The sequence below is a fragment of the Thermobia domestica genome, chromosome 5 (assembly GCF_964235325.1).
Source record: "Thermobia domestica chromosome 5, izTheDome1.hap1.1, whole genome shotgun sequence".
Classification (NCBI taxonomy): Eukaryota; Metazoa; Arthropoda; class Insecta; order Zygentoma; family Lepismatidae; genus Thermobia; species Thermobia domestica.
Window position 1 is genome coordinate 147658422 of NC_137458.1, and position 12327 is coordinate 147670748.

A 12327-nucleotide genomic window follows, 5' to 3' on the forward strand; every position below is an offset into this window, starting at 1 on the left:
CTAAAACCCTTGAACACAAGTTTAATTATTTTAGATGAAAAGTTCAAACATCAAGTTTCGTATCTCTAACCTTAAGGTATTCTGAGATGTAGATATCTTACTAAAGTATAATATGATAATTGCAATCGTGCCCCTTTTCTTCTCACTGTGTTCTTGTAGGTCAAATATTGGAAAACTGAAACACAGGTCTGATTATTTTAAATGAGATGTTGATATACTAAATTTCCATGTATATAATCTTCATAGATTCCGGGATATGGATATGTTAATATAGTAATTGCCACAGCTATCCCTCTTTCCTTGTCGAATTTCCAAATATCCTTCTTTAGTAGTGTATATATATAATATCTTACGTCACAAATCCTATGCACTGTAAAATCCTTTATTACTCCAGTCTCTATACAGTGTGTCCACGTTAAATTAAATTATATTTTAAGCACTGATTTGAAAAATATTAGAAGAATACAGAACAATACTGAAGAGTAAAGAAATAATATGAAACTTGAGAAGTGGATTTTAAACTTCGTGGTATCATAAAGTTAATCTTTGAAACTTAAATGGACCCCTTTTCGATATGGACCTTCCCGCATTGCATGCCCTGCAGGCCCGTTAGTTACGTCACTGTGTGTGACTTAAGATTGAGCACCGCTCGGGATGAAATTTTATGTGTGTGTTCATACATACAGGTATCTCTATAAGTTATGAGGAAAAATCATTTTTTAAACTCCTAACATTTTCCGTGTTACAGGCGCTTAACTGATAGAAAGAGTAAAGATGGGTAAAATTCAAATATTCTACATTGTCTTCAACTAGATAAGCAAAAATCTTTAATGAACACCCCACGTATGTAAAATCCGATCTACACTCGGGATCCGTCCAGTTACCACGTAGTAAGGTACCACGAGTCCTACTCGGACTTGAACTTATTTTTGTAGAACTTTTATTTCCTAGGAGATATACACTACTTATTACTCTAAATTGGTCTCCTGTCTTTCTTGGAAATTACCCTATTGAAACCACATTTCCTTATGTCGTTAGTGATATATTTACGTATGTATGTTGAACATCTATATATTAACCCTTATTATCCCGAATTATTTTTCTTATTTTTTCGTGAATTGTGTTTACATACTTTCCTAACAACAAAAAATATTTTAAAAACTTTTTTCATTTGTTACCTTGTTCATATACTAGTTAAGGAATTAGATTTTACTAGTAAATGAACAAGGTAAATGAACAGATATTTAGCGTTGGTTTCTGAACGTTGTTTTCCGTTGCCATATGGCATAACGGGGATAAAACGGGTTAAAATGCTAGGTTTATATGTTTGTCCCCAATCCTTTCGACAATGAGATCTCGAAAACCGCACGTGATAGAAACGTGACATTTTCGCTGATTGATTCCAAATTTTGTGTAGATTGTCCAGTTCTTATTCAAATTTTCAAAAACCGTGTCGTTATTGTTCTATTCAACATTTTAGGGGCTGTTTTGAGCCGATAAGATTAACGTTGTTGCAGGCCGAAACTACGATGTTAGGCAACCAGTAGAGAAGTTTCGTATGGCGGGTTGAAGGACATTGCAGGCGCTTTACTTTAATCTGAATGACAAAACCTATTGCATTCTGGCGACTTCAAAGGCCTCAAGAGACGCAATGAGGCATGCTCGGACGGATATGGATTTATTAGAAAAAATATTTCCATTTGATATCGTGCTACTTCTACATATTTGCTACAAACTCACGCCAATACCTATACATAGCAGTTTACTTCTTTTGTGAATCTCCTACCCTTTACTTGTATGAGTAAGGAGACATGCACAGTGGGAAGGAGATTCATGGTCATAACAGAACGATGCGCTGAGTATTAAAATGTTAGTTTTATATGCTTGTCTCCAATCTTTCGACCATGAGATCTCGAAAACCATAAGTGCTGGGAACGTGCCGTTTTCACTGGTCGATTCCAAATTTTGTGTAGATTGTTCAGTTTGAATTGAATATTTAAAAAACGTGGCCGTTATTTCTTCATTACATTTTTAGTAATACACGGGCAGTGTTAAAATTTTTAAGAAGTAAAGCATCATATCCTATGAGTTATACATTTCAACACAACATAATTGTACATAGGGTTTGTATATTTTTCAGATGTTTGTTTCATGGCCAAATTATAATGAAAAACGAATGATAACAATTTCTCAAGTCTACGATGAATCTTTATTATTTGAAGTGTTTTGCCCAATGAACACCATATATCACTGACATTATAATTAATTGTGTATATGCTGTATTTGCTTATTGCATACTGCATGCAAGAAGAAAGAAAACAATGATTTACATGAATTAGAAACTCCAACCGGAAGTAGGCTCAATCTTGCAAACGGTGCGAGATATTGAAAAAATAATGGAAAAAAATATCCCCTTTATGATACCCCTTGATGATTTTTATCAAGACATCTTTAACTTGTGTCTGTAAAGGAACATGTACAGATGTTGTGAGGAATGACAAGGAGATACATGCTCATATGTGAATAATGCACTTTATAGCGAGCGTAGGTTCAGCTAGTGTAACTGAATATTGCAAGTTTACATGAAATTGTCCTTTTTTAAAGGAACTTTTCAGGATACATTTTCCTTTTACTGCTATTGTTATTGTATTTTGAAGGTAGGAATAGTTGTCCACTAAAATTTACTTCTCCAAGAATACAGAAGATAGTAATGTTTACTGCTCTTTGTGCCTACTGTCGGGAAATATATGATGAGCAAGTCTGTGCCATTAAGATTTTCAACGAACTTAAAAAGTTCGATACTGAATTATCTATGTCTGTATGTATTTGTGTGTGCCTGTTATTTGCGATTTTTTTTTTCTATTTTGAGCCCTCCATTCCATAGAGCATGAAAAACTATCCATGGAATTTTTCGCGTCACTTTTACACTTCCCGAATTATTGATCTGAAAAGTTCCGATTTTGGGAGCTTTAAGGAGCCATATCTCCGGAACCGTAAGTCATAGAGAGATCATATTGGTGTTGATCAATATCTAAGAGGATGGTAAACATTTTGGTATCAGATAGTAACCGGTGGCCATTGGTCAACTGGCCACCGTTCCCCAGATATTGGCACACACACACACAAAAAATCGGATTTTGGGAGATTTAAGGAGCTATATCTCGGAAACTGTAAGTCATAGAGAAATTATATTTTGCGAATTTTTCAATTTTGAGCCCTCTATCTTGAGCATGTAACTTCGTAAAATTACATCGTAGAACGTTTTTCCAGAACTTTTAAACAATACATGTGGAAAAAAGTCTAGTACTCAAGGAAATTATAAATGGATAGATATTATATTTAAAGAATTATTTAATGAGTATAATAATAAAGTGCACAGAACAATTGGTATAAAGCCTGTAAGAGTTAATAAGAAAAATTAATTATTTTTAAGTTCGTTCTGGCAATGTTCTTGAAGTATTCTCAACTGTTTTTTTGGTAGCCAAGTTCAGACGATATTTTAAAACTACTAGCTGAAATGCCCACGGGAGAACTTCCCTTCTTTAGGATTCACATTGGAGATGGATTGGACTTAAACGGCATCTTAGTCGCTACAGCGACCCCGAAAACTATGAATTGAACACTAATATTGATCATTTCGATTAATTCGACGTGTCAATCCCTTCTCACTCTCATTCCTTATGCCGATAAGGGGTAGTATTTGGACTTAAACGGCATCTGGAGTGTCACTGTTCACATTAACTACCTTGAATAATGTGGAGTGGACACTAATATTAGTCTTTTTGAATATTTTTACATATCACCCTTTACTCCTTCTCCGCTCTTTTCGAATACGTGCTAAAAATTTAAATTAGGCCTAGGTCCATTCATGTACCAAAAATTATCAAAATCGGTACAGCAAATCCAGGAGGTTTTAGCAGTCAAACATTGTCGCATTAATTTCTATTTATTAAGACGAATGCATTTCGTTTTCCTTCTAGGAAGCTTGCAGGAACTTTATAACAAATCATTGTCGGGTTCGTGTTGCAAAACTTAAAAAGGAAAGCAGGAAAGATAACATAAATCCTTGTCTTGTTCCACAGATAGCTGGTTAATGCACCTTCCAGGGAGAAAATGTAACTGTTAATAAATCCACAACTAAAGGCCATTTTTGGTGTTTCGCTACTTAGACAAATAAGACAGCATTCATATTTCTAGTATTTCCTTGAATTCAGTATCTTACACATTTATCATCATAGGATTGAAAACAGAAGATACAATTACAATAGCGCTTTGTAAGTAGCTAATTACCTTTTCAAAATTACAATATTTAAATCATAGTGTACAGGTGGCAAACTTAGATAATTATTACATGCATTTTTCTTTTTGTTTCGGAAATATTTTTATGAATATTATTTATTAAATATAAATTAACATATGACTAACATACTGCACCAAAAATCCGTGTATTACAGTCTAAAATAAGTTTTTCCAAGTAAATGATCGGGTTGTGGAATATTGTTCTAGTTTGCTTAAATAACTTGCTCTGATAAGTACCTAGTAATAAACTGAAATTTTACAAATTCTCAGAAAGCAAGTAATTAATAAAGCAATGAAGTTAGAGAGGAGAGTTTCGTTTCATACCGTGTGAAACTACCCCAACTCCCAAACTATGTGAATTCAATACTAGAATTAGAAGTAGTATATCTACTACTTCTGGTTAGAATAAAGAGAAGAAACTGTTCGCTGAACGCTGAACCCATTAAAAAGCTATTACTCGTTGTCTCTTACTGCTTTTGTTCTATGGAGGTTAATATTGAAACCGGAAGTAGTAGTAAGTTTCTAGCACTTCCGGTTTTAGTAGAAGAATAAAAGTGGAAATTGACTTTACTCTTTGGACGTAGAATCGATTTCAATAAATCGTTTCTCGCTATCTATTGCCGTTTATGTTCTATGGCGAATAACTTTGAAACCGGAAATGGTTAATTTCTATCACTTCCGGTTTGAATACAGGGTTAATGGAGAAGACGGAACTTGTTGTTGGGACGCTGAATCGATTCTAAAAGACTGCTTCTCGCTATCTCTTACAATTTTTCCTCTAAGAAATTTCATAATGAAACCGGAAGTAGTAATAGTTTCCGGTTTTAGTAGAGAGAAAGAGATGCGAGTGAGGATGCTATCTTTTATTGAGACGCGGAATCGATTCCAGGAAATAGCTTGTCGCTATCTGTTACTTTATGTATTCTCTGAAGATCAATGTTGAAATAGGGAAAACATTTAATTCTACCACTTCCGGTTTGAACAGAGGTTAATAGATGAGATGGAACCTGTTCTAGGGACGCTAAGTCTATTTCAAAAAATCGCTTCTCGATATATCTTACCATTTTTACTCTGATGCTTGTGATAAATTGACGGACATAACCGTTTCAAGACTTCCGATATTATGCATAACATAGTTTTGAAGTCTAATATAATAATGGAGTCTATGAAATAGTATAGAGGATATGAATAGTAGTACCTATTATTGTATTAATGATTCATATGCATCATATTTTTACTAAACTAGTTCTTACCTCAATTCGAATTGCAGTGTCTTCGTCATAATCAAAACACTCTTCATGAACCCACATATCACACAGAACAGTTGATCCATAGTTCACTTGTACACCTTTAGAAATTAACTGCCGAAAAGAAAAATACTCACTTCACGTTGTGAATACTCTTGTATGTGCTGAAATCGTGAAGTTCTTATTTTCGTGTTTAACACAGGTTAAGTTTCGACAAGAATACGAACAGTAATTCGATTGTTTTAAAGCTTAATAAAAGCCCTTCAAACCCTTAGAATAAAGCTCCGCGTTTAATGTAAAATATATATTCATTAAACCTAAAAATAAAAGAAACTTGTGAAAGTTTCTGTCACGTCCACGATTGAATTTTTCTCAATACAGTTATGTTACAGCTCTAACAAAAAGTTTCCAGGTGATATGCACGTTCTTCATAGACATAGTTCCGGTGGTCACCATAAAAATGCAAGCCAAAGCAGGCCATATATTATACTATATTCCTCTCCTTTACTGATCGACTGTAAGTTTGCCATTTTTCAATGGAACCGATGCTGGTCAACACTGAAGGTTTAATAATAATAATATAATGTTCCTCGTAACTAAATGGTTAGCGTCGGTGCGGCTGTGGGAAACCTGTGTTCGATTCCTCGTGAGACCTCTCATGGGGTTTGAATCAGGGGCATGCAGTCTCTACTTCGTGTTTCCGCCACCCCCTTCGTGATGACGTTTTTTAGCGTATCAAGCAGCTTTCTTCCTCGCTACTTCTCCAGGCTCAGTGGTAGGGTTCATCTTTGGTGCATGGAGTCCTTGGTTCCATCCCAGTTGGGTCCCAAGCGAGCTTTGTGGTGGACAAACACTATGTGCATGGATTTTCTCGGGGTTCTCCCGTTTCCTTTCACTTTCTTCATTCCATCATTTCATTCTTTTCTCATCATCACCGTCTTCTTTAGCCTACTCGGCATAGCTGGGGGACGTAAAACTGAAAGCTTTCATTTCCTTTGAAAATTTTGCTCGTTGCTTAATTTTTCTCTGTGTTTTATATTTAGATATCGTTTGCTGATGAGTGTTCAAATCTTATAAATAGTGTAATAATGGTAATGTTTACATCTAGAAACATAGAATCTACCTACTATTTGGTATAATAATTGTCGTTTTGTCCCATTTGTTTGGAGGATGATATGAGCAAACTGCAGTTTGCATCTTCCTAAATATTTCATAGAAAATCTCGTCCAGTTTACGTAATTCTCCATGTGATACTAAATCAATCCAGCTCCTGTTACTTTCATAAATAGGGAGTATTTGATCAGTTTTGACTTCCTCGAATTGAATCAATATGACAATACTTGTAAGCTAATTATCTTGTTAAATAATATAAGACTTAACGTGACAATCGATCATTTCTGTCTCATATTTAATAAAGTGCTGCCCACGAGACGTCTCGTCCCGAAAATATATCGTGAAAGTGATGTCTCGTCTCGAAAAGTACGGTATGTTCGTTTCTATTGGATTATATACATATTCTCGATCTCATCGCCCTAGATAATGGTTTTCGGGAAATTTGGGTCTCGCCGCCATGTCGATTACGTCTCCACAGGTGTCAAGCCGAAGTTGCATTTTTTCCGGCGTCAAAGTACGGAGCAAGAGTCGGAAGCAAAGCTTGCGTTTACCCAAATCCTGGGTCACTATAAGGTGGGTCGTCTCACGATCAATTGCCATTTCCTTCGCTATCATTTGCACTGTCACACGACGATCCTGGGCCAAAAGTTCCTTCATTATTTGTAAATTGTCCGGGGTGTGTCCAGTTGCAGGCCAGTCAGTTTAGGAGGCGTCTTCCACGGTGTCCTGCCCTTCTCGCAAATGTTTAAACCATTCATAAATACACTTCAAGGTGACAGCACGTTCTTTGCAAACTGTTGTCAGCATTTCATATGTCTCATTTGCTAATTATCCAAGTTTGAAACAGAAGAGCACATTCGTTCTCTGGTTCATTTTCATATCCATTTTTGGTTTCGATAGCACGCACTACACCTTCAGTCTACAATGTGCTGTTTACACAAAATACGCACACTCGCAGCGCCGCCACTCGAGAACTTGTCCAGACATATCTTGATTTGGCCGGCGCGGCACGCGAGATACGGCTGTGGCGCGCACTTGCGACCGTGAACAGTAAGACGTCATTCAAGGAACTTTCTGGACAGAGGTTGTATACTCTTGCAACATGTATGACTGTCATTCCTAATTATTCAATAGTACTAAAGAAAGTATGAAAACAATGTAAACTTTTTCCAATATACCACTGTAAAAATCGTGCGCCTTCAACGAGAGATCGTCTGCTTTGTACACGTGCTGCGGTCTGCTCTATACGCTCTCCTCATTTCCAACCGAGGTTCCGTCTACCGCACATTTTTCCCCTTCGTTTAGCCAAGATTGTGCTACTTTTCTTTATACGTTCTTTGGTTTGAATCCCTCAGCATCGGGTCTGAAGGGACATTGAACTCGAAACAAAATAATAATAATAATAATAATAATAATAATAATAATAATAATAATAATAATAATAATACAAAGCATCTAGACATTAAATTTTAGATATGTTGTCATACTTTGAGAAGTTCAAACTATGGTAACTATTTATTAGACCTATGTGCATTTTCTATTAGGTTTTTCTATATTGCGCATCTGTGTCTACGTAATCGATATTCTTACTAAGAAAACAACACTAAATTTTGTATATTCTGAAAGGAAATTGGTACTTACCTTATGCAGCGCTGAACTGACTTGATTCGCCTCCATTTGGCTAGCTTGGGTTCCAGTCCAACTTTTGCTTTTGATAATGCCTCCTTCCATTTCAGTTTTGACAGTGTAGAATACGTTGTTTCCATTCCCGAAATTAAATCATTTTCAAGTAGCACTGGAAAGCTCGCGACCTGTTATATAACTTTGAGGTATATTATTTCGATGAATCGATAAGTAAATTTCTGAAAGAAGTTGAAAAATGAGAGATCAACTTTGATTTTCCAATAGCACCGTAGTTCGTCTTTTAAACCAGCTTTGTTTATAAAGCAATACCGTTGGTTGTTAATGAGTCTTGCTTTCCAGAAGTATTTGTAGAAGTACACTATTGTATAATCAGTATGGCCGCGAACAGTAATGTTTGGATATCTCGAGATAGAACTAATTATCGGCTTAACTTTATGTAATTCTTATTTTATGTAACACACTGTTACGATATTTGCGACTAGGTTTAATTGTTTATTGCTAAGCAATAATATTTTTTTTCCATTGTTAATGCAATTCTGGTGTTTTATTTCTTTATTTATTTGGTATTATCTTTTATTTTTTTGTATCATCTTCATTTTCGAAAAGCCTTTGGCGCGGGAGATCCGGGTTCGATTCCCGGCGGGAGCTCATGTGGTTCGGATTCCACGTAAATCAGTAGGTCCACGTCTCATATAGCCTCGCTGCTGAACGGGACGATAAACTCAAAATCAACTCAACTCAACTCATTTTCGAAAAGTGAAATTAATTGTAATGATTTTATAGGGTATATACATTATATAAAAGAAAGTAAAAATATTCCCATTTCCCGTGTGACTGTATGTTTTCGCTGAGTATATTGATTATTATAAATCATTAGGTTTGAAGCAAAGAATCCGACTAAATAATAACTTTACTCAAATTTGAAGTTACAACCGGGGGTAAAATTGGAACCGAAAAGGTAAGGGGCGGATGACGTCACGCCGTCCCCCGTTCCTATCGTTATCCATTGTAATTTTTTTAGGAAGTGGAGGGACGCCGTATATTTTTTGGAAGTGGGAGAACGGTGTCTTCCCACGTTCCTCTTCACTTTTACTCCTGGTTACAACACAGTCCAAAATATGCAACAAGCAATTGTATGGAATTATACCGATTATTAAAATCTGAAATTCAAATTTTCATTTGCGTTAACGAAAACCTATATTTAATGGGGTACATATGCCGTCATTTTAATGGTACTAGAATATTGACTTATTCCTTTTTAGCCTCTTGATTATTACTAACAACATTTGTAATGTATTATCGTGTTTAATTGAATTTGTACAATTTCCCTCATTTTGCTTTCTTTTGTGTGAGTTTTCTTATTTGCCCACCATTTTTAGTGGGTTGAATTGTATGTGAGTTTCTGAGTTAAATATATTTAACTTTATGTGGTTTCCTTATATTTTAGTTCAGTGGGTTTTTTTTCTTCTTTTTTAACTTTGTTGTTCCCTTATCCTTCCGTATTGTTCTGTATTTTCCTATATTATTGTTATTGTAACTTTTGGGGTTTGTTTTAATGAGTTATCCTAGCTAAATAAGCTAGTATCAAATCCTTAGTAAAGTTAGGCGTAATTACAATTCACATATGACGAGTGACCTTTATACGATACGTATAACCTAAGCGTGATCTTAACTTCGTTTCTTTGTTATTCTCTTATTTAAAGCCACTTATGAAATAAACAAACTGGAGTATACACTGTATAATTGTTTGCTTACTAACACAAGAACGCTGACGGCTTAATATGTACGTATTATAAGTATAGTCAATAATATTTTTACAGTTTTACAATAAAAAGTCCATATTTTTACTTCTTCGCACGAAACTGAATTCGGTACATTTCCAGAGACTACTTAATCAAAGGGCAGTAAATCCATAGTTCAAAGTTATGTCATATGTTACGAAGATTTGGTCCCAAGTGTTGAGGATTATTTCTCCTCAAAAACAAGTGTTTCATTTCACAATTCGAAACTAAATAGACTTACAAACTATGGAAATTCAATATTCAAACTTGAAGTAGGCCTAGTACATATAGAACTACTGGTTGCAATAGAGTAAAAGAAGATAAAATGTAGAACCTGTTCCTCAGAACGCTGAATCCATGTCAGAAATCCATTACTTACTATGCCTTATTTTTTTGTACTATTGCAATAAAGGTTGAGACCGGAATTCGTTAATTTAACTACTTCCGGTTTGAATAGAGGGGTTAATGGAAAATGCAGGACTTATTCTTGGAAAGCTGAATCGATTGCAATAAACATCATTTCAATACCTCTTACCGTGTTTGCTCTATGGAAATTAGTTCAGTTTTGAAACCGAAAGAAGTAGTAAATTTCAATCACTTTCGATTTTGGTAGAGTGTTTGGGATCGAGATGATACATTATCTTGAAACATTGAATCATTTGCAAGAAACCACTTCTTGCTTCAGTTTTGTTCTAGACGATAAACGTTGAGACCAAAGTGCGTAGCTTCCTTGAACCAGTTCCGGTATAAATAGATGGTTACTGGAGAAGGTGAAGCCCATCTTTGGGACGCTGAATCGATTGCAGAAAACCACATCTCGAGGAAAGACGAAATATATTTTTATTATTTTAATATGGAGTTTGCAACCCTGATTGGTGTTCATGAGAGATATAGCAACATAGCGCAAGTTACAATGTTTGATGTCCTGTTCACGTGCCCTGGTTTGGCTCTTTCTAGTGTGCGCCAACTTCTAGTGTGAATTAACTATTAAATTCCAAAACTTTGAGGTTTTGGAATTTAATACTTAATATGTGTGCCTGTGTGTAACTTCTCTGGAAACATTTAAGGAACGAATTAATGTTCCTGAAGTACATTTTAAACTGCTTTAATCTGATATGTTTCTGTAAAAGCATGCATTCGAAGCTACAGACAAATATGTAAGTGTTAGAGGAGAGCGAAAACAGATTTTGCCCCTTTACAGATGTGGCTTCTCTTTTATAGAATTCTGGAGCCACCACTGAATTCATATTACTATTTATAGGTAGAAAACTATAGAATTCCCATTACTTTATTTTAATAAAAATATTTGTGGTGCTCTCTATCGAATACTTGGAACTCATATCTTTGCTATGTGTGGTCCCTGGCAGATTATATTGTGGTTATTTAGCATCTGGGAAACCATTCGAAGTAAAAGGTAGTGAATTATGGTCTAGAACACCGAGAATAATGGGCCTGAATATCAATGCTCTGTTCACCCAATATCCAATTGCACTACATATACCGCGAGCTGTGGCCTTTCGTAGATTCACCTCTTAAATTTTGACTTGTTTTTGAAATTCGTAATTTTAATTGGAATAAAAGATGACGTGTGAATAAATAAATTAAATAATAAATGACTCAATGTATAGCACTGTCCCGGAGACTAATGTCGAAATTTAACACAGTGTTAGGATACAGTGAGGTTTACAATTTTGCCAGATATAGGTAGACATATTCGAATATTTATTACCCTCATTTTTCCTAATACGTTTTTCATCTTCTTTCATCTTGAAACAGAAAGTCGTTGGCCAATGTTGAGCAGAAGAGGTCCAGCCAATTTTCTAAAAAATGTTACAATTTCGGTTATTTCTGTTCACATTAGGTTGGTTTAGATTAGTTTAGGTAAGGTTAGGGTATTTTATGTTAGTGTAGGGGTCCAGGGATACATTCTAATTACGGGGGTCCAGCATAATTTTCGAAACAAAATGGTAGAATTTCTCTTATTTCTGTTAATATTAGATTAGTTTATTTTAGGTTATATTAGGTCTAAGTACTTGCATCAACCCATTTCTCCTGTAAATTTTTTTTTTTACGTTCTTCTGGATCCTTTCTGCTAAACATTCTCCAAGTCATTTTTTTTTTAATTTCAGTTCTTTGAAAAATATTGTGTGCACTTTGAATAACTCTGAAAATTCTACTCAATAATTTTTAATGCAATTTTCAGAAACACCAAGAACCATTCGTAATTTTGCCTCCTTAAGTCT

General features: G+C 35.1%; 1 protein-coding gene across 1 annotated transcript in view; it reads left to right on the plus strand.

Moving 5' to 3' along the window:
* The window catches only part of LOC145686158 (medium-chain acyl-CoA ligase ACSF2, mitochondrial-like), a 331245-nt gene that overhangs the window by 245220 nt on the left and 73698 nt on the right, over nucleotides 1-12327 (plus strand). The window lies entirely within an intron of this gene.